This window comes from Vicugna pacos, chromosome 4, assembly GCF_048564905.1.
Source record: "Vicugna pacos chromosome 4, VicPac4, whole genome shotgun sequence".
In the NCBI taxonomy this organism is placed as follows: Eukaryota; Metazoa; Chordata; class Mammalia; order Artiodactyla; family Camelidae; genus Vicugna; species Vicugna pacos.
Window position 1 is genome coordinate 1,474,964 of NC_132990.1, and position 18,979 is coordinate 1,493,942.

Here is an 18,979-nt window from a genome sequence, read left to right on the forward strand (position 1 = left end):
GCCTCCTTGACTGTCCAACTGCAAATCTAGTGTGGACGATAAACACCTCATGCAGCTTACGTTCTCTGGGTCAAAGTTGACAACAGTCTGGTGAGATCGTCTTTGGGAGGAAATCTTGAGCAGGACCCTTTAGCTCTTCTCTGGAAAAGTCATTTGTAAAGTCATGATACAGAAAGGCCAAATAGGAAACTGCTTCAGTGACTGTAAGAAGAAAGTTTTCTTAATTGGTTGTTGGGCTGAGCTCTGGACTCTACTAACTACTCTTACTCTCCCTTCCGTGGCCGCTACTTTTACCTATAGATTTGCTTCTGGAGTTATTTGGGTGTGAGAGGAGAGGTTGTTCTGAAGAAAGAATTGCGGCTTTCCTCTGCTGGGCATATTTCTTGCGCTGATGTATAGCTGACTGACCACTGTAAAATCTACAGATTGAAGCTCCGTGAGGAGAGGGGCCATGTCTGCTATACTTGCCTCTGTCGTCTTAACACCCAGCAGAGTGCCTGGCACCGCGTATTCACTTACTGAAGATTAATTGAAATGAATGAATGAATGAGACCAAGGACTCTTTTTGGTATGCGCACCTCAATATTCTGTGTCATTTGTATATAATCCTTAGAGTTATCTACCTTGAATAAACTTATTCTTTCCATGATTTAGTTCCTTTTCTTCTACAAACGGATAAATCATAGATTTCTTTCCAAGGGGGCATCCTAGGATGTTTTCTCTAATAATGTGGTCAGTAAGCTGTGATAAAGATTGGGCTTTGGATTAGTCTAAATTTAATTCCTGAGGCATACAGTATCTTAGCCTAAAATTAAAGCCAGAGAACAACCCATTTGGAACTATGATTCAGGGAACAGGAGCCAGAGACCGTGGGAGTGAAAGAGGCAGGGAAAGAATCCAGTCCAAGGATGCCTTAGCAAGGTGGCCACTCCTGCAGGCGACTGGCTGTGGGCTCCTGCTGACTCTTGTGAGAAAACTTAGAACATGTTTCTAAGAATGGTCTTCTCAGGAGAAGAAAGGGGAAAACATTATTCATTGAATTTCATCCCTTGTCGGTCAAGGCTTACCCTAGGAAGCATTCATTTCCCAGCACTTTCAGGTTGCATTTGTGTGAGCAATGAGCAGGTTCCCAGCATGACCCATTGTGTGGTATCAGAGAAGCCCAGGGCAGGAGGCAAGAGACATTTAGTGCAGGCTTGAGGTGAAGTGCTGTCAGGTTTCCCCTGTGCCAAGCTGGTCACAAGAACTGATTACCACAGATGTGGCTGGAATAAGAGGTGAGGCTGAGAGATTTGAAGTGGTGCATAAGAGATATCCTATGCAAATAGTAAAATGACTTATCACTTATGAATATGCCTGAATAATATGTTGCAGATAGCATCACTGAGCCCCCAAAGAATACTTTGGCTGTAATTCAATCTCTGAATTCTGTAGCTGTTTCTAAATCACACACACACTTCACTCGGGCATTCTGACATTAGTGGAGCCTCAAGATTGAATTACAAGATGATACTCAATTAAAACGTATTTTAAGGGAAGAAGAGTTAGAAAAACAAACTAGAAGTAAGGAAAACTGAAATTTAAAGGAGATGAAGACACAGTGTTCCCCTGACAAAAGCAGAACTTTTTTTGGTAGAATTTGCAGGTATTTAACTGAAATAAGATTTTACCTGGAAATATTTGTTTCACATGATTTTTAAACTATTTCTCAATACGTGACACTTAGGCCCAGTACACTTACAAAGTAAAGTTCGATCCACTAACATTTAGAGTCAAATTTGCAAGGAAGATGACTTGATTCTTTTGTTCCCTGGACAGTGTTGCCCATAGAAACCTTCTATGAGTCATATCAAACATCGCTAGAATAAATACGTTCACAGCATGAAGGCTAATAGAGAAAATTAGCCTGACCATTGCTACCAGAAGTCATCATCAGAATAATACATTTATTCATCAGAGGCAAACATAGATGAATCACAATCAAGTAGTTTTCCACATTTAAGTCTAGTCTGCTGACACAAACTTGATTTTTAAATGTTGATCCTAACTCAGTTCCAGGAACACAGAGCTACTTTAATTTTCATTTCATTACTCAAGATGCTTTTTAAGGTGCATTCAAGAAACAAGAGAGGAGCTTCTAACTGGGCTTAGTCCCAAAATGTCATGTTACACTTCAAGGCCAACACCAGTATTCTTGTGGACTGTGATTACTTTTGCACCAGAACTTCCTGGTGAATTTGTCAATTAGCTGAGGATCAACTTCCATCTAAGTTACACACTGACACATTCAGACCCCAGGGATGTGGAAAAATACATGGACCCAGTGAGCACTGTTGAGCCTGCGGGTTGCTTTGGCAGCTTGACTAGGAAGTTGGATCCCCAGACAAATATGTATTTCTCTTTCCTGGCAGCTTTCAGATCAAGTACATGATGTAAAACGATTTAGTGTTCATGCATTTCCAGCAGATTCTGTATATGGAAGGTGTTTTCCTTGATGGCACTCTCATTTCTCTTGGCTTAACTGAAGAAATCTAAATTGAGACCTCTCCAACTCTCACCATTCTACTTACGAAATCAAAATAATGAGAAACCAAGTATTTGTGGCACAAATTTTTTTTGAGTTATAATTATGTGGTCTATTTAGGCTATAAGAACAGCCAATTCAAAAAATAACAGTACAAAGTGGAAAGAGAGCAGAACATGGAGCAAAAATGTGTAGACTGTCAATCCAGAGAGGCTAGGGACTTAAGACACTTGCCCCGGACCTGGTGGAGGAAATGGGTGAGTTTCCTTGGGAATGAGGTTAGGAATGAAGAAGTCAATAATAGCGAAGGCAAAGTATATACTTTCAGGGTCTAGTATGCATCAGAACTGTGGAATGTAGCACTCTCTTTTTCTCATATCTGGTGGACTGAAAATACGAGACTGTTGAGGCAATCTAAGTAGCAACTATAAAACTTAGCCACAGTCACTGGATAATTTCATTGTTTTATCTGAGTCTGGTTGGAAACTCTGAATATCAACTCATTTAAATTCAAACCAATCATTTCTGTATACAAAGAAGTCATCTGTGGATTAATAGTATTTATGGTAAAATAGAGCAGGGTTTCTCTTAGCCTCATTCCTGGAATCAATTAAAAAAAAAACAGTTAAAAAAAAGATAGGCTAGGTTATTCTGTGATATCGACAAACTCCAAAATCACAGTGGCTTCAGTAAAATAGCAAAGGCTTATTTTTCACTATTGTTGTTTATCCGATATACATTGCCCATTGGGTAGGGAGCAAGAGGTTGAGGGATTCTGCTCCACATAATTGTCATTCAGGCTGATGGAAGCTCCGACTTTAAATGCTGTCATTTTAATACAACACTACAGGGTCCACTGCAACGTGGGAAGACAGGACTGGAGAGTTGAGCCTGAGCGTTTCAATGCTTCCTCCTGAAAGTGACATGTCACTTTTGATCTCATTACATCAGGCAGAACTAGTCGTCTGGCCTCCTCTAATTTCAAGGAGGTGGAGAAGGATAATCCTCTGCGTTCTGGAAGGAACAGCGAACTGAATACACCAGACAGTGTGAGCAATGGCTACCAGAGTTTTAACCATGACTACCACCGCTTTTGCATACCCTTGGGAAAATGGCTTGACCTTTCTGAGTCTCAATTTCCTCACTGTAAAATGGGGATAATTTTTGCCTGGGGATAATTTTTGCCTTGGAGTAATTATAACAGCTTAATAAGATAAAATCCTTTAAAGTATTGAACAGAGTGTTGAACACATAGTAAATATTTGATAAACGATGATCATTTTAATTCAGGAGGAAAAGAATCAGCTCTTATCACTTAGTCTTGAATTACCCACATTTATTATCTATACCAACAAAGTTCATTATCTTAAAGTCTGTTCTTCCCATCAGTGTACATTTGGCCTGAAAAATGTTACTTTATACACTGGTCTCATTTGGACCCTCTAGACCTGAGGAAAGATAATCTCTGATTGAATAAGATACTACCACCATTGGTATAATTATTGTTATGTGTTAAAGAGAGCAAAGACTGATTATAGAACAACTCTGTTCAGATTAATAAATAACTTCTATTTTTTTTAACATAAGACATCTTTGTGGTTACTATGCATATGTTTTAGTTGCTTGGGGATATACAAGTTTGATTAGTAACGTCTTTGGTAGCTTTTACGAGGTGGTTAATGTCTATGTTTCATGCATCTAGCTTGTCTTTGCCTTCTATTGTCAGCAGCTAGGGGAGGTATCTTGCCTATCATTTATTGTATTATTGTCTCAGAGCACTTAGGATGGTGATCTGTACATGATGGGGATCCAACATACAATGACTGACTACTAGTAGCGTGACTTCTGTGTTTCTGCTTAATAATGCTAATGTACCTACTAAGTGTTAAGGCAAACCATTTTAATGGATACATTCCTAAATGTAGTATATGTATCTCTGCCTTTTGAACAGATAAGGAAAATATCCTTTGAGGATCTCCTCCATTCTTTCAGACTCAAACAACTCAAGTTTACCTACTGTGTACATCTATCCATATGACCCAAAATGTTTCTCCAGCCTCGATCTTCTTTTAAACTCCAGGTATGTATTTCTAACTACAAATAGAGTATCATTATCAGAATGTCTCTGTTTTCTGCCACCTCTGAGTCAACACGGACCAAGCCTACCTCATTATCTCCCCTCACAAACCTAGTCGACTGGTTCTTCCTCCAGTTTTCTGTAGTCTAACCTAGAAGCCTTACAGTCATTCTTAGCATCTTCTGCCATGTTCCTTACATCCAGTCAGCAACCTACTCCTAGTGAAACTACTTTCTGAATCTTTTCTATCTCTTCTTACTTTTACTGCTTTAATCTGTTGTCAATGAAACAATCACAATATTCCCCCCTAACTAGACTCCTCACCTCCATTCTTTCTTTCTTCAAATCACCTTTCACATTGCTACAAGAAGCAGCATGCTGGTTTTTCCCAGTAGCTTTTTTTCTTAAAAAAGATACATTAAAAAAAGTGATTTAGATATGAACCTGTGCAATTTTTCAAATGGCATCAAGAGCCTGCTTTCCACTGTAATAACCTATAATGAAAAGTAATCTGAAAAAGAATATATATATATATATATGTATATATATATATATATATATATAAAACTGAATCACTATACTGTACACCAGAAATTAACACATTGTAAATCAACTACACTTTAATAAAAAAAAATTTTAAAAGATCCTGCTTTCCAAATATGTTTGGCCCACCTCCTGGACAGTACAGCCACCTCCTTTGTAGAGTTCACTGAGCTGGCCAGAATCCAAGTTCAAGTCCCAGACCTGTCTACCCATCATATATCATAGTCCAAGCCTAAATACAGTAAGCCACTTCTCCATTGCTGGACACGAATGAAATGCCACACCCAGCTGTGTAACCTGGCTTCCTGAGTAGTCCCTGAGTGGCTGGATGATGCAACTTGGAAGGACTGGATGTTAGCTCTCCATGAGGTAAACTTGACCAGTAAGTGACTTAAGCAAGTAAACTCCCTCTCCCTTCTCCCTCCTCCCTCCTCCCTCTTGAAGATTGCTCCAAGAAGTAGGTTCTCTTTCCAAGCTGTCCAGAAAAGTCCAGCAACAGTGGTGCTGAACAAACACACCTGCTGTGAACCACCTGCCATGTTTCTACACAGTGCCTGCAGTGAAACAGACACCAGCTCCGGAATTCACTGCCTCGCACTGCTCCGTGCCTCTCCTGGACCTTCTGTTCTTCACCCGCAAATCCCTGGACTTGCCCTCCCAAATAAAGCATCAGCACGTTAATCTAGCCTTGGGCTCTGCTTCCAGAGAATGAGGGCTAAGACACCTCGTGAAAATCAGTGTAAAGGGTAGGCAGTAAAAAGTCTCTCCCACCCAAACAAAGCTGGAGTCACAGATCCTCATTTTGCTGCCTCAGAGGCATCCGGTATTACCAGTTTTTATACGTCCTTTCAAAGACAATCTATGCATATAAGCAAATGTATGAATATTCTATAAGACAGACATCCACGTTTAGGGTTAGATCTTTGTTTTACATGAGCCAAAACAGAATATGCCCCTCATACCTCATGTGTCCACAGAGTGAATTTTCCAAAACATAAATTCCAATTCCACATCACTCTTAAAAGGTTCTGATGGTGGCTTCTCATTGTCCCCCAGCAAATTTCAAACTCCTAGATCGAAGGCCCTCCACACTCTGACTCCAACCTATGACTGTATCACCATTGCCGTCTAGCCTCCTGCCCTAACGTGCCCTTTAGCACATTAAAGGTTTTTTTTTTAAGTCACATTCAGTGTTTTCCTGTTCCCCATTACAAGCAGTGCTCTCATATGTCCACACACTTTATTTTTGCCCCATTTGCACAAAATATTCTTTCAATATGTATATGTTGAATGATTAAATGAATCATCGAATCACTGTGGTCAACTACTGACTACGGTCTGATGTTCTTTTGAAATGTTCATTTGTTCTCTCTTCTGTGCAGTTTGCTATCAGTTTTCACAGCTGTGGACATACGTTCTGACCAGCATTGGCTAAGATTGCTAACATGGCTGTACCAAAAAAACAATTAAAAAATAGAAATAAATTAAATGGCTGTACATTCCCAAGGCAAGGTAGGTATAATATTTTCAGGGGAAACCAAATCACCAAGCTAAGTAAAATGATAACTTTAATTTTCTGTACAGTACTACTCTTCTAAGAGTACAAGACCCAGGCTCAGAAAACAGATGGTTTTTTCATTACTTGCTGTTTTCAGGTGATTCATTTAATTCGGGCTTTCAGTTGTGCCCCGGGTGATTGTTTTTGCTAGAAATCTGATAGGTGGATAGGTGGAGTGTTACTGTTCCTTACATTTTTCAAAATCCTAGTATATATAGCACACGTGCACAGAAAAAAGGAACACAAGGGGCATTCAACCAAATTACTTTTCCTCTGGGCTGCATGTGGAAATATGATTATGCATTCAAAAACCTGAACACTCGCTAGCATCCTAGACATTCTATATGCACAACTAGAGTGAAATACGCAGAACTGCTTACCAGGACTTTGACGGAAAGATTATCTGATATTTATACAAACTTATTAAAAGAAAATGAAGTTTTCAGTCAAGAGTTTTGGGGTTGTTTTAACTTGGTTCACATGAAGAAGAAAACAAGGCTTTGAGCTTCTTGAAAGGAAGAACTTATATATGCATGAAGTATTGATTTATCCTTCTTGAATCCAGGTCTCCCAGAATACCAACATTACATAATGCATCTCCATTTGTTCATAATGCATTAAAGGGATTTCAAAATTGTAGAATAGATAAACAAGATTACGCTGTATAGCACAGGGAAATATACACAAAATGTTATGATAAATCACAGAGAAAAAAATGCGACAATGAGTGTGTATATGTCCATGAATGACTGAAAAATTGTGCTGAACACTGGAATTTGACACAACATTGTAAAATGATTATAAATCAATAAAAAGCATTAAAAAAATAAAAAATAAATTTAAAAAATCTAACTAATATGTGTTTGTGTGTGCCTGTGTATGCTGTGTATGCACACACATCCATGCACATGCATGTGGGTGTTGATGCATGACTGTCTTTTTTTTTTAAATGTTCTGCATTTAAAATAACATAGCACATAGGAAGTGATTATTGACACAAAGATTCTGAAGTAAAAAACAATCTTTGGAACCAGGCTAGAAACAAAGAAGGTTTGTAAGTGGTCAATACCATTTCACCAATTAAAGGCGTGAGGAAAGTGATAGACCAATTTACAGAAAACAAGATAAAAGTGTGCCTTAACCTCTACATGGCTATTTATGGGTTTATTGCATGTCAACAGCTCCAATTTTGCATCAGGACCTTTGATAGCATAAAAGGTTCAGCTCTCTCTTGATCTTCATTGGTTAAAAAGAAATGTACATTTGTACTCTGTGTAACAAGAATCTCTCTTACCATTCCTTGACATTGTTAACAGGAGAACATAACTTATGCTCTGGTGAAGGAGAATTTCAGTCATATAGTAGGAAGAATTAATTGAGTAGCCTCGTATTTGTATGGTAATTTAGATTCAGCTAAGTGGACTACAGAATAAACCTCTGTCTCAAGTAGAGTGGTTTCCCAACTAGAAAAGGTAGAACAAAAACTGGGGAAAGGAAATTAAAACCCAATGATCAGGGAGGTCATCATGAGAGAGCACTAAGTTTACTAAAACTAAGTTTAAATCTCCAGGCTCAGGTGATTTCATCCAGTTCAAGAAGGAAGGAAGTGAAATTACCAAGGTTAAATTAATTGATTGAATTATATAAAATACAGTCCAATATCAAGGTTCATAAAACTACTTCATATGATGTATTGTGCCGCCAAAATTCATATGCTGAAGCCCTAACTCCCACTGTAACGTTATTTGGAGATGGAGCCCTTGGGACATCATTGGGTTTAGATGAGGTCATGAGGCTGGGACCCTTGTGATGGGATTAGTGCCCCTATAGGAAAAGATACCAAAGAGCTTGCCTCCTCCCTCTCTCTTTGCCATGTAAGGACACAGTGAGAAGGCTGCCATCTATAAGCCAGGAAGAGAGTCTTACCAGACACTGACCATACTGGCACCTTGATCGATGTCTGGCCTCCACAACTGTAAGAAAATAAATTTCTGTTGCTTAATCCACTCAGTATATGGTATTTTGATATGGCAGCTTGAGCTTACTTAGACAGGGAGACCTGATTAAAAGTCACTTAAAAAAGAACCTAGGACTTTTAGTGTACTAAAAGACTGACTGACATTAAAATGTGATCTGGCCGACAAGAAGCAAATGCTGAATTAGCCTGCTGTAATGAAAGTGTCGATTCCTCTAAGAGAACAACAACAATAGGTCATAATGTTTCTTTATTCTGGTGAACCAACTTCACCAATGTTATGTTAAATTCAGGGAACTGCATTTTAAGGTGGAATGTTACAGAACAATATCCAAAAGAGGATGGCCAACATTATAAGAGGAGGTGGGGTAAAAAATAAAGCAGGACCTAATGAAGACTGGATATGAGGTCCATCATGTTGTACAATAAAAGGGGGACAGAATCTACATTGTTGCCTGGGCAAATGTACACATAAGTCCTACTAGAAATATGGCCTGTAGTTATGGGTTTTCCCCTCAATAAAATGATTTTTATCACTTTAGGGAAGAGAAGGTGATACACCATACAATCTCCAAGGTCCGTTCTAGTCTCATTTTTATGTGCTCCTGTAAATGTGCTCCTGCATGTGGTAGTGAGCTTCTGAGCTGGATTACCTACCTGTTGGGGATACTGTAGAGAACTTTCTCACAGGGGGTTAGACCTTGGACTGTAAAATCTCTAAAGTCTCACACATTTAATCACATACTTAACAGTATGGGATTCTGAGTCCAACACACTGTAAGAACATGTTAAAGTGAATGAACACTTTCAGCACAAGAAAACTGCTATCAAATTATAGTGGTCCATCCAGTATACAATTACCGTTGTTGAAGCTTTGGTACCCAACACAAAGGAAGGAAAGAATGAGCCCTCTGAAGAAAAAAAAAAATTGCCATGACATTTCTAGCGTTCTGTTTCAGAATCTGTGCCATCCTACTAGGACACATGTCTAGGCTGAGACCGAGGGGGAGAAGCAGAGCTGAAAATTGCATAGTTAAAGACATCTTCCACAGTATTTGGGGCTCAAACTGCTATTTCATTGGCTGTAAATCACCAAGCTGAACTGTAATGGCTCTGACCGACAAAAAGAACCTGGGACTTGGGGCATATACTTTGGGTTCAAATCTCAGATTTAGTAGTTACTAGTAATGTAAATTCCAAGCAAATTTAATCTCCATCATTATTAAGATTTAAAAAAAAAACAATAATCAGTGCTATTAATTGATCATTATTATGTTCCAGGTTATAATTCATTATTTCACTAATCTGCATAAAAACCCTTTGAGGTAGGTATAATGGTCCATACTTTACACGTGTTTACACAGTTATACAGCCAGTAAACTGTACAGCTAATTTATAGGCTTATTTGACTCTAACATCTATATTTTTAGGCCATTATAACACCTGGCTTCCTGAGCCTTATTTTCTTTTTTTTTTTAATTGGAGTACAGTCAGTTACTGAGTCTTATTTTCCTCATTAGTGTAATGAGGAAAGTCTTTTGACATGGCATGGTGAAGTTACAAATACAGTTGTCCCTTGAACAACATGGGGATAAGGAGTGCCAACCCCCCATACAGTCAAAACTCCATGTGTGTAGCTTACAGATGGCCGTCAGGATCCACGGTTCCTCCATATCTGCATTTCCACATCCTCAGATTCAAACGATGGCAGTGGTGTAGGACTGTAGTATTTACCACTGAAAAAAACTGTACTAGTGGACCCTCGCAGTTCAAACCTGTGTTGTTCAGGGTTAACTGTAACTTAAAATACCTAACATACATTAATGGTTCCATAGATCACAGCTTTTATTATCAACCCTACCCTTAACTACCTAACACTTCTAGGCACAAATTAAAGAGTTAGGTAGTGAGACTCTTCATTCAAGAAAATCCATGCTTGGCTGTTTCCATAGGAGCCATCTTTAGGGATGGAGAATTTACCCAAAATTAAATGTCCCAGTGGATAAGAAAAATGACTAACAAGATACCAAAGTAATAAAACATTACTTTTGCCTACCACACTTTCCCACACTGACACAGATTATTTGTGTGTGTGTGTATATGTGTGTGTGTGTGCTGTATACATACTCACATTCTAGCGCTGGACAGAGTGCATAGAAAAGACACTGCTGGGACTAGGTTTAAACCAAAGGATGTTTCTCAAGGGCAACAAGGCTTCATATATCTAAAGCCTTAAAATCGTCCATACCCTTAACCCAGCAATATTTCTTCCAAAAATGTATCCTGAGAAAGTAATCATTTGTGGACAAAAATTTATGTACATGAACTTCATTGCATCATTATTATAATGCTGATAAATTGAATACAACCTAAATCTCCAATAATAAGAGAGCTGCAAAATAAAGTATGGTCACGAAACATTATGCAGCTGTCAAAAACATGTTTGCCTATGCCACGGGAAAATCTGTACAGTTATTTGTACTCTTAAATAAAAATACCAGGACACAAAACTACATAGACAATAATCCAAATTTTTCTTAAAATGCTCTATGTATACACACACACACACACAAAAACATACACATAGAAAAAAATTTGGAAGGAAGTAAACCGAAGTGTTAATAATGATTATCTCATAATGGTGGCATTATTCTTTAATATTATCACTTACCTTTTTTGTTATTTTAAAAATGAGTCAACTTGCAGTTACCAACAACACTAGCAAAATCATGAATGGGGTCTTAATGTCCCAAATTAACAGCTGAAATATACAGGAAATCATGTGAATGTTGCTAACCTACCCTGAATATGTCTGATATCGGGATATTGGACCTCACTGTGATCTTCCAATATATCAAATCACTTTCCTTTCCAAAGGGAGATACATGATGACCTGAAGAGAAAAATCTCTTGCCTCATTTTTTCAAGAGGTCACCTGATCTTGGGTCTTGCCTTGGGGTAACAACTAAACATCATTGTGGGCAGTGGTACTTCTCTTTCTGAATACCTTTATTGATAAGCCTACTAACAAACCTTTAAATGCAAAAAGCCAACCAATTTTCAAGCCTAATTCTCTACTAATTGTGTGTGTGTGTGCGTGTGTGTGTGTGTGTGTGTGTCTGCATGCACACATAAGGAGAAAGATAAGTCAGCATCTCCATATTTGATCAATTTTCATTTCAGGAAACAGTACAATTCAAACAAAACTCAGGTAGAGCAAAAAAAGAAAAGTATTCTGTTTTATGGTCAGTCTATGAGGTTAAGAGTCAGAGACAGGAGACTGGACCAAATACACCATAATTATCTTGATGTCAAAGCAATCTCTGAAATTTCAGATATGTAGAGTTCTTTTTTAACCAGCTCTCTATTGGAAAGATGATATTCACTATTTTCATTACTCTTTTAGTATTTTTCAAGCTTTCTTTTTGAAAATATGAACTCTTCCCCAAGGAATTGAGAAATTCTGTGACTAGCAACCTAAATTCCATTATTCTAAATCTATAGCTAATTTGTCATTTGGTTTAGCAGTAGACAATTTAAAAGAGCAATGTTTAATGTCAATATCCAGGATGTGAAATCCAATATGAATTGGCTAATACATTTTGAATTGACTGGCTCATTGATTAGCAGCCACTTTATGAGCACAGGCACTGTTATGTTTATGTAAGTTATTGTATTTAAGTTAAATGGAATGAGAGTTTCTGTTTTCCATTTCACAAATTTCTGCAAGAACCCGTAGCTTCCCAGATATATGCCAATTTCATATTCTCCTACTGTGATTAGAAGCTATATAAATTCATACACACTTTTGGCAGTAAAATCCTTTATATAGAAATAAAATGAGATAAATTCATACACTAAATGTTAGCAGATTCTCTCTTGCCTGATGCCTACTAAGGGTCTTTCATCCAGTCTCTGCTCCCAGGACCCAAATTGTTCGGAACAGCAATACAAGCTTTTGGATTGAAGTTCTAAATCCCAAGCCTTTATAGATTCCCAAGTTGAGAAGGAGTGCTGACAATTTAAATTTCACATTTGTTTCATTGTTGATATAAAACTAACGGACACTCAAGAATTAATTGGACCTCAAAATCCAAATCTATGTAATTTGAAATATTAACCATTACTGGTACATATGTAGACAGCTGAATTTGATAACTGGGAGCAAATTAAAATTTTCCCTTTAACTCTCTGCTCTGCTTTGTTGAATCAACTTGGGTGAATCAACTTGGGTGAATTAACAGCGAATGAGAATAGATATGAAACGTGAATTGTATTAAGATATTTCTATTTATCCTGAAAATGTATGCAGGCTCAATTTGAGGAAATGAGAATAGATCTTACAGGATTTTTAATAGCAAATCATTATTTTTAGAAGTATTAATAGGAGAAACAGGGAAGGAAATAATTTGCCCAGGGCTTTCACAAGGGGTAGTATCAGAACTCTGGTCAAAATCACAGCTATTAAGATCTGGGTGTCAGAAGCCAGCAGGGCTGAGAAGCACAAAGCCAATGCAGGTAATTATAGATGCGTCAATGACCCAGTCTCTTTTCAAACCCTTGCTATAGCTTACTCTGTCATAAGGAACTAGGGTTCTTCCTGAGAGAGCTCTGGGCTGTTCATGGATAACAGGGCATACATAAATAAATAAGACTCACCCTGACAAACTATTATAATCTATAACTGAGAACAGATTTTTCCTTCCCTGTTCAAAGGAGGAAGAAGAAAGGAGAAATCACTGATGAGGGAAGACCTAACTTTTCCTAGTTAAAAGACCACAATGTAATACACATGCCTATCTGCACAATGGGATGTAGGAAAAACAAGTACAATGAACTAGAAGTCAGGATTTAGTTCAGGTTTTTTACAATCTGTGAGACCATAGGCAAGTCACTTGTTCTCCTTGGACCTTAATGTCTCTAAAATAGAGGATTTCCCCTAGATCCAGGGGACCCAAGTTCAAATGCCTAAAAGGGGCAGGCAGACAATGTAAATCAGATCACATAAATGTGTCTTCTGTGAGAAAAGTAAGTCTGAGCAAGAGGGAGGACTACAGCAATTGATGCCCTGCATTAGACTCAGATGAACAATAGAGTGGTGGGAGGTGAGGTAAACTGGAGAGCTCTAGTTTCTTTTAAAGAGAACATGAAAACGAATATATGTATGTATATGCATGACATTACACGTACATGCATGGGACATTATGCTGTACACCAGAAACTGACACAGTGTAACTGACTATACTTCAATAAAAAATTAATTAATTAAAATAAAAAAGAAAGAGAACAGCCACCACTGAGATCACTTCTCCAACAGACTGTTGCTTTGAGAGAACACAAGTCCCATTCTGCCAAACCTTCTGATTCTTCAAAAAAACTGGATTATCCAGATTTGTATGCAAACCCTCCCACTTTGTATTTAACGGTAGCAACTAATTTATAACACTGTGTAGGCCAGACAAAACATACCTTGAATTGGATCTGTCCTACAGACAGCCAGTTTGCAAACTTTGGCTGAGATAACCTGTAAAACGCTACTGTGACATTAAGATCCACTTAAGAGTTATTTTAAAATTCAAGCCTTGGTTTCTACCAATGCCATTTCTCCATCTAATCTCTGCTCCTTAGCTATACCCCAGCCTTTCCCACTCGCTGTTCTTCTGGTGATCACTGTCCTTAGTACCACCATAGTCTCTGCTTTTCCAGCCCACCCTAATCCACTAACACTTGAAAAGACCCAACCCTGCCTTCCAGTCATGGCCCTCGCACTCCTGTAACATAACCATACTGCTCCATCAAACCCTACCCATTATGGCCAGGTTTTTAAAAACCTTGAATTAGTCAATTTGTGCCCTGACTATGTGACATATTCACCTATGTGAGTATGTGTGTGACCAGACCAGTGAAATTTCAATGGTAGTTATCTTAGTCAATTTAGGCTGCTATAATGAAAATGCCACAAACTGGGTGGCTTTATAAACAACAAAATTTTACTTTTCACAGTTGTAGAGTCTGGAAGTCCAAGATCAGGGTGCCAGCATCCTCTGGTGAGGGCCCTCTTCTGTATGCAGATTTCTCATTATATCCTCATTACAGTGAAAGGGGGAACCAGCTCTCAGGGGCCTGTTTTATAAGGGCATACATTGCATTCATAAGGGCTCTGCGCTGATGATCTAAGCATCACCAAAAGGCCCCATCTCCTAATAGCATCATATTGGGCATTAGCATTTCAACATATAAATTTTAGAGGGACACAAACACCCAGAACACAGCAGTAGGCTCACATCACCAGTATCTTCACATAACAGCTTTAATTTATGTTTCAGCTGAATATGTACTCTTCTAACGAATGAGTTAGCAAACAAACTTAATCTGGTTGCAGAAAGTGTTCTTCAGGGTTTTGCACGATACTAAAGCATAATTCTTTAGGGATAATTAACATTTTAAATGAGGTCTTGTCACATCTTCACTGACAATTTCATAGAATTATAAATCTGCCAGGTCAGCATTTTGTTTGTTTTTTCTTTCTTTTTTTTTTTTTTTTAGTTTTTAATTGAAGTTATATTAAGTGAAGTAAGTCAGGAAAAGAAAGATAAATACCATATGATATCACTTATACGTGGAATCTAAAGAAATGAAATGAATGAACTTATTTACAAAGTAGAAAGAGATTCACAGCATTCTCTTAATACACATTAGTTCAGTCATTGCTTCACCAATAAAATATTAACCACTGAAAGACTAAGACTACTCTTTTAAGTTCTATGAACTGAAAGAGCATTCTTATTTATTGTTACATAGAGGCCTAACTGGATTAAATTTGGCTTCGAAATTAAATTCCAATTCAGAGCAGACATTATTGCAGAGAGGTGGAAAAAACAACCTTGGTGCTAAACAAGAATTCCTTTTAACTTGGGCAAGTCATTTAATTTCTGAACCTTGGTTTCCTCTTCTGTAAGATGAGTGGGGTCGTTATAGTATCTGACATTGGACTGATTGAGGATCAAAGGTTGTCATATTTTTCACAGTGTTTTCATATAGGAAGCATTGTAAAAAGGCCTTCATGTACAATCTGATATCAACCAGGCCTAACTGAAATAATAGACTATATTCAGAAAAATATAATCCTAATAGACTATATTGGGGGAAAATGTATATAGGGAGATGAGACTCATATATCATAGGGGAGAATAAGAAGCCAAAGACAAGATTCCAACTTCAGTGTTATTCAGGAGCCTCCTGTTCCTTAAAAGTAAAGCCTTCCAGGCTCACTAGCTTACTCTCTGTTCAGTGAAAGTTCTAAGCCCCTTCCCACCACAGGTCCTTTGCACCTGCTAATCCTGCCTGCAACACTCAGCCTTGACTCCATCCCCTAGCACCTTAGCCTGATTCCCTACTTTCCTTCACATCTCAGCTTACATGATCTTGTCCATGGGTATTTCCCCAGACCTCCCAGTCTTAGGCCCTTCTATTAAATTTTCTCAGAGCACCCTGCATTTTTGTCTTCACTGAATTTATCAAAGTATGTAACTATATATATATATTTTTTGAGGTTAAAAAGTGTCTGTCTCCCCCTTGAAACTGTAACCTCCATGATGCCAGGGACTGTGTCTCTATTCCAGCACCTAGCAGAGTGCCTGATATAATTCTCTTATGCAATACTTACTGAATGTCAATGTAAGAACTAATTTTAAAATAGCCCTAGAAGAGGTAATCAACTTGATTTAAGTTCACACTAAGATCTAAATAACTGCAGTCTTTCTTTCCTGAAAGCACATTTGGATGGCTGGGGAGAGAGCAAAGGAAAGTGGGTGACCGAGTGGAGGAGGAGAAGGTAAAGACTGAACACAATGTAAGTTTGCTCTCTGTCCCAACAGGCTAGGGCCACCAGCCTGCCCTGATTGATTGAGCTGCTAAGAGGGGCCACCATTTCCAAGGTGTCATCCTTTCATTTGTAAATCTATTTCAGGTGAGCACACAAAGCTGCCACTAAAGCCTGAGAATTCAAGATTTGAAGATTTGTTTTCCTGAAACTGTCAGCTAAATGGCTCCACGTTTCTCTTCCAAAGCTTATAAACTGACAAGACTGACAAGCTTGCTGTCTTCCATCTTTGAAATGGACATATCTCACTGGGAAAAGTGTACTGAGTATGTTTACATGGGTGACATTTTCTTTTTTTAAAAACTGAAATAAGTAGACATCAACGAGTTCATATTGACAGATTCTCTCCCTAAACCTCAAGCACACAGTGGACCTTTCCGGCACAGTGATCACCCACTCAGTCACTGAAGGATAGGGTGTGGGGGTGAGGCGTGTAGCATCCTCTTCCATGATTCGTGCTGGCAAAAAGCTGATTGCTTTCTCACAGAGGGGTTGATGTTTTCAAAGTTTTTAAGTTTTAAAGAAACATACTTGTTATAGAACTGGACTATTATTAAAAAGTGAAACTGTCACATAGAAAACAAACTTATGGGTACCAGGGGGAAGGAGGTGGGAAGGGATAAACTAGGAGTTTGGGATTTGCTGATACTAACTACTATATATAAAACAGATCAACAACAAGGTCCTATTGTATAACACAAGGAACTATATCCAATATCTTGCAGTAACTTACAATGAAAAAAATATGAAAATGAATATATGTATATATATATATGCATGACTGAAACTTTATGCTGTACATCAGAAATTGGCACAACATTGTAAACTGACTATACTTCAATTAAAAAAATTTTAAAAAAGTAAAACTGTCAATTGCTGAGAGAGACTGGGAGGGAGGTGGGTGGTCTTTGGGTTTAGGGACTAACAAGTATTGAATGTTTACAATACTTCTGGCTCTTTATAGAGACCACCATCTCATTTAACTTCCAAAACTGCCCTAGACATAGATACCATTATTTCCATTTTGTAATTTGAAAATATACAGCTCACTGAGTTTGCCTACCTGATGTCACACAGTCAATTAAGTAGCAGAGACAGCATTCAAACCCAGGTGTGCTGGCTCTAAAACTCAGGTACTTTTCACCGTATCACACTACATCTTAGATGGATGTACAATGGAGCATTATACCCATAAAGACGGAGATAGTGTCAATCATGCCACCAGGCTAACTTTTTCTAAAACACTTCTGTTCTTCTCATTTCACAGCAATATTCAATTTGGAATTCTCCTACAATTTTCTTTTGATTTTAATCCCATGACAAATGTAGATGCAGAGGGAGCATCAAAGTATCAAGGAAAACAGAACTGAAAGACTGCTTGGGATGAGGACTATATGTTGTTCATCTTAGAGTTCCCAAAGCCATGCATAAGTCCTGACTCATTACAGAGGCTCAATAACATTTGAGTGAGGAAACAAAAGATCTGGCAGCTTATCAAGGACTTACCTTAGTGATGGAAACATCTGGATACTTTTTTGCTGAGAGAGATCTCATTGCACTGCTGGTTGTATAAACTCTACATCCACCCAGGAATGACTGGATCATGACTTACTCCCAACCCAAACAGATAATGATAATGAAATCAATGCTCGGGCCAGAAAACTTAGGGAATGGCAAGGGTATTATGTCTCTCATTCCTAACTTCTTAGGAAGGGTACATATCATTATTTGATCACCCAGATAGGCATTTAATAAGTACCTATAAGCACCAGGCACTATGCTAGTCACTGAAAATACAAAGATGAATGAACCTTGAATGCTACTTTCAGAGAGCTCACAACCTAGCTGGGAAGACAGACACATAAGTATTATGGTTTTACAAGAAATATCGCAAAGAGTAATGGTGGATGTAACTGGATATTTTAGAAACTCAGAGGAAGGGCACCTGACCAACTGTAGTATAAAGGGAAACATCCTGGAGGGGCTGACACTAGAACTGAATTTAGATGGATGTCTAGCATTTAGCCACACAAGGCATAGATTTGGAAGTAATCACCATACAGGTGGGAATTTAAATGGTGAAAATAGATGAGAATGCCAATGTAAAACTTACAGAGTAAGAATAACTCTGGGGCTAAAACATAAGTCTAGACAATATCGACATTCAGGGGCTCAAAAAGAGAGATCAAAAGGAAACAGAGCAGAAGCAGTCAGAGGCAGGAGAACTAGTAAGAGGATATGGCCACTTGAATGTTCACAGTACCTTTACTTGTGATAGCCCAAAACTGGAAACAACTTGAATGCTCCACAGCTCCTGAATGGGTAAACAAACTAAGGTACATCCATACTATGGAATACTACACAGCTATAAAAAGGGATGAACTATTGATACACCAAACGACATCAAGGAATCTCAAAAA

At 38.2% G+C, this 18,979-nt stretch overlaps 2 long non-coding RNA genes across 3 annotated transcripts; both read left to right on the forward strand.

Moving 5' to 3' along the window:
• The first annotated feature begins 430 nt into the window (after positions 1-430).
• Positions 431-5,825, forward strand: LOC140695946 (uncharacterized). 2 transcript variants are annotated; one of them, XR_012071795.1, is made up of 3 exons: positions 431-568; positions 4,476-4,604; positions 5,589-5,825. It is a non-coding gene; the product is annotated as an uncharacterized lncRNA (long non-coding RNA). The 2 variants fall into 2 exon arrangements; XR_012071794.1 differs by lacking the exon at positions 431-568 and adding an exon at positions 3,479-3,573.
• A 229-nt stretch (positions 5,826-6,054) lies between these two features.
• LOC140695947 (uncharacterized) lies at positions 6,055-17,414 on the forward strand. The gene is made up of 3 exons (XR_012071796.1): positions 6,055-6,656; positions 16,451-16,529; positions 16,647-17,414. It is a non-coding gene; the product is annotated as an uncharacterized lncRNA (long non-coding RNA).
• Positions 17,415-18,979: the final 1,565 nt, after the last annotated feature.